General features: G+C 38.7%; 1 protein-coding gene across 3 annotated transcripts in view; it reads left to right on the top strand.

Moving 5' to 3' along the window:
- Positions 1 to 1,087: 1,087 nt before the first annotated feature.
- LOC101863698 (apolipoprotein D) overlaps positions 1,088 to 5,043 on the top strand; it is a gene marked incomplete at its 3' end in the record, with an annotated part of 9,107 nt that continues 5,151 nt past the window's right edge. For 2 of the 3 annotated variants that reach the window (XM_013088266.1, XM_013088265.1), the window contains 1 exon segment: positions 1,088 to 1,270. 3 annotated transcript variants of the gene reach the window in all.

Below are 5,043 nucleotides of genomic sequence, written 5' to 3'. Positions count from 1 at the left end.
AACACACACACACACACACACACACACACACACACACACACACACGCATGCATGCACGTACATAATACCTCAAAACATGCTCTCACAAACACATACAACCAAATACATACGTACACTTGCAAACTAAAATACACTTAAATACACTTAAGCAGCCATATATCATACACATACCCCCCCCCTTACAAATATAATGATATACCCACATTTTTCCTTCTAGATCTATACAAAGATCAACATTTGTGGTAATTTTTCAGTGCAATGTTTTAAAATAGATTAGACCCATTTGTGCCTCTATAAATAAATCATTGACGGTCTGGTATTAGACCCATAAACCAGAAAACAGCATAGAGAACTACGAATGTTACTAAATCTATGACGCAGATGAAATGGGACCAAGATGAACCTTTCCTGTTTTGTAAGTGTACTTTTCTGAAGTAACCCTACTCTTTTGGGATTTGCTTCAGGCATATGAGGCTTTGAGTCAACAGAGCATATAACCAAGTCCCGTGTACAGGTACACGTGATCATGATAGGCGCCCACAGACATGTCATGATATAAAGGTCACTGTTCATCGTGCTTAAAGGGAAGTAGGTTTGGAAGTTCCTCGCCATACTGTTAAGCTTTTTCTAAGCTCCATAATAGATTCGTTTAGTTACAGAAAGAAACTTTGTAACGGTCTATTTGAGCCCCCCCCCCCCTCCATTCCTGAAATGTCTTATAAACGTCTTCTCACATGATGTCACCGCTTGTTTGCACTAGTTGTGAATGGAGAGTTTAAGTAGATTTTCATCAAAAACATATCTTTAAAGTACAAAATGTATTTTACCGTCCACGCCAAAGTACTTCTAGATCTTGGTATCAACATACATTTTCTTGATGAAAAAAATCATTTTAACCTTTGAATTCATTGTGATTGGCAAAATCGTCATTATTGCCTACCAAATCTAATGTCTGCGAGGCTTCCGAGTTGACCCAATGTTCTTTCCAGCCAATAGAGGCGGGCGAGGTTCCTTTACATAATGTATCTGAAGGTACCCTGCTTCGCCCCAGTTAGTAGGCCTACACAGAGGAGCAAACACAGGTACATGTGTACCCCAGGAGCTTTCCGCGTCGGCCTCTCCAAAGCGTTTACATTCTTTTTTGTCTACCTCTCTCTTCCGTTCTATATTTAATTTGTACATTTATGTAAGAAATTTTGTTTGGTTTGCTTTGGCATTTTGGGCTGTCATAGTGCGTGCATACTTCATAAGGACATATCGGTCTCTGAGGGTAAGTCATACTTTGATACTGCCTAGTTAGTAAGTTCATGGGTAAAATAATAATTGTAACCTTTCTGCTTCAAGAAAGCTGGCTGAATGCGGTTGATACATTTCTTTTTAAAAAGGGTTGTCTTCCAAGGTACATAGTCTTGTAGTGAAGCAATAGCAATATCGTGGTAGACTGCACCAAACGGTGTTTTTTCAGGAGTAGTTTTGAAACAAGAATATCTATTTAGACCTAGATCTAGAGATATGAAATCATGACAACGGTCTAGAGTTTATTTGTTTTTTTCTGAACACCAATTTTTTTGTCCTCTTATTGTTCACCCACCATTCTTCTCCTTTTGCATCAGAATCACCATAAACATCTTTGTAGAACAGGAGAGTAGACAAATAAATTTAAAAAAAAAAAAATAATAAATTACACTTTTATTTGTCCCAGAAGGGCACTTTGTTTTACAATGGCAAACATACATACATAAATACATAATTATAAATACGTACATACATAAATACATACATAAATAAACACTATTACACAAATACAGAACAGTTTACAAACAATGCCACTGTCGGTCGCCACTCTGTAGTGCCTTGTAATTTGAGCTAGGGTTGTCGTGTCTTGCTCAAGGACACACTCCAGTGACCACCCATCTGATCCCCGTGTCACCGACACTTGCTTGACATTGCTTGAGTCAAAACTCACTACTCACTTAGCCACTGGAGTCTCATAATCACTTTTTCAAACAATTTAAAGCAGGCACTAACATACATAATGATGCTGTGGCTTGAAAAACAGATATATCCACATTTTAGGCAAGAAACAATGTTCAACCATTCTAACAACGCGTTCTAAGTGAACGTAAAGCTTAGCAATAAGCTTAGAAGTAACCGTAAAAGACATATTTTCTGATTCTGTAGCTTTGGGGTAATTTGCTGTGTTCACAATGAAGTGGCAAATTGTTAGCTTGTGGTACATGTCGTGCAGTCTAGGATAACAATAATATACATAATTTTTATAACACCTACTCCCATGGACACACAATTTTAAGTGTATACAAAAATCGAAACACATACACATACATGCACATACACATACACAAATCCATGCACATGCACAGACACAAGCACACACACACATACACACACACACACACACACACACACACACACACACACACACACACACACACACACACACGGGAGACACACAGACGGGAGACACACACAATCTCTCTCATCACATACGCGTGCACATACATCAATATAAGTGAGCACATACAAATACATACTTTTATATGCAACATACACAATGCCATCAGTAGGTTTTAAAAACACATTAATAGACACCCAGTCATTTACATAACATTGCACTGAAAATTGACGTTACTGCGTTAGAAACGATTTAATTAAATTCAACTACAGTTTCTCTACTACTGTTTTAATTATTGATTATTTTGTTGCAGTATGAGCGCATGTACCAGTCACAGTCTAAGCCAATTTAAATCGTTTTTTCAGATGCAATATCACAAATCGACATTGGATATTGAATTATTCCTATCGATTGCTCAAAATTACATTTTTGTCACATGTCACCAACGATTTTCTCAAATTGTTAACTTGTTTTGTAAATGATATTCTGCAGGCAAGTATAGAATTGGCCTCTAAATGGCATAATGAAGAGGTATGTGGCAATTACCTCTTAAAATCAATTGGTATTATGTGTTTTTTAAACTGATAGATATAGAACTAACTTTTCAAAAATAATAAAACGGTGTAATAATATTATGTGTTTTTTCATAACAACAAATCCCAGTATGCCAATTATGCGCTCTGCAAATCTCAAGGCTCTAACTTAAATGTTTTAATTTGAAAATAAGAGAATCTGAACCTAATAATAATTCAAGATGGCCGCCATGGCGACAAAATTTTTTTTTGCACACTGTTGTTAAGAAAAGCAAAAATACATGTCAGCGCCTGCTTTAATGCAGGAGAAGATACATGTACATGTAAAGCAACTTCTAATGCAAAATCGACTAGACCTTTCACCTAACAAGCTTCGTCAGTGTGGTTCAGAAAAATCAAAGGGAATTCTGTACATAACCAGTGACAAAAGATTCATCATCATCATCATCATCATCATCAAACTCACCCCTTCTCTTCTTCTTCTTCCTCGCCCTCCTCCTCATCCTATTACTCCTCCTTCTCCTCCTATTACTCCACCTCCTCCTCTTCTCCTTCTCCTCCTCCTCCTCCTCCTATCTACTTATCCTCGTCTTCCTCTTCCTCCTTCTCTTCCTCCTCCTCCTCCACCTAATTCACAAATACTCTCCTCATAGCTCTTATCTTATCCCCGCGACATGTCCTGCAGTAGAATCGACGACGTTCAAACCTCGTATAGAAGCAATGGGTTAATATAAGCCTTCACTGACCTGTGTCAACCGATGCCTGCCTGCTGAGCGAAGTACCATTCAGTGTGTGCGCAAGCTCGTAGGGGTGGATGGTGTACTGTACAAGCGATAAGGGGTATGTAGAAAGGAAAGGCACGGGAATTGGGGGTAGGTAGAGGTCACGGCAATGAATAGTTGCTAAAATTGTGCGAAATCGTAAAGGTTTAAGAGGTGGGGGCCTGTGAATTCAACGTCTATCTACGATAGAGCCGAGTCATATATTATACGTTCTTAAACTAGTTTCTAAGCGTCTAGGCAGAGTCAAATGGAACAGTTCGTGTAAAATGCCGTTCCCACGGACACAACGTCGGACCGAGTTGAGCCTTAAACAATTTCATGCTTTTTTAAACGTTATAAATCTATATCTATTAGTTTGCTTATTCTTGTAAGAGTTTTACGGCGCTCACAACTGCATAAGGTAATATGAGCGCCAGAAGATTAGAGTTGTTACTAGAGAGTAACAAAAAAAAAAAAAAGAAGAAGAAGGCGAGATAAGGACGATAAATGTTTCATGGGAAAAAAGAAGCAAACCACACCAGAGCACCCGCCAACCATCCATATCTATTAGTTTAAAAAAAACAATATCACAATTACGATTCATGTAGCCTTACCAGTACACTACCAGCGCCAACTAGCGGTGAAAATGGTAAGGGTTTAACGCCCCTATCAACACTATTAGGTTATTTAAGAGACGGTCCAACAAGAGGAGTATTGAACATATTAAATAATGACAATGGCATGACAAGCAGTTAAAAACCCCCAACAAAAACAGCAACCACAACAACAACAACAACCACAACAACAACAGTTTTAGTTTTAGTTTTACGCACTTGCAACACAATAAGGTCAAAGAAGTGCTGAAGATTAGAGGTGTTACAAGAGAGTAACAAACACAAAAAGAAGGAGGGGAGATAAAGACGATAGATGTTTGATAGGAAAGAAGAAGCAAACCACACCGGAGCACCCGCCAACTACCCACCAACAACAGCAGCAGCAGCAACAACAACAACAATAGCAACTGAAATTGCAAATATTTTACCCTCCTATGGACACAATGAACACAATTTAAATCATTTTTGGGGCAAGGTGCTTCAGTTCGGCTTGTCTGTAAGGACAAACTTTGGTTGAGAGGGATACGTTTTTTGTTTTTTGTTTTTAAGAGGTTTTACGACGCTCGCAACTGCATAAGGTCTTATGAGCGCCAAGGGGTGGATGTCAACAGAGAAGTCCTTACAGGCAATCAGACTTACTCTGCTCACCTCTCTAGCTTCAACAGCACAAAGTCTGCTTCGACTATCAAGGCACCCCGGAAATAGCGGGTCACAAGAGTGTG

This window comes from Aplysia californica, unplaced genomic scaffold, assembly GCF_000002075.1.
Source record: "Aplysia californica isolate F4 #8 unplaced genomic scaffold, AplCal3.0 scaffold00712, whole genome shotgun sequence".
Classification (NCBI taxonomy): Eukaryota; Metazoa; Mollusca; class Gastropoda; order Aplysiida; family Aplysiidae; genus Aplysia; species Aplysia californica.
This window is presented reverse-complemented; position numbering and strand designations above follow the sequence as displayed.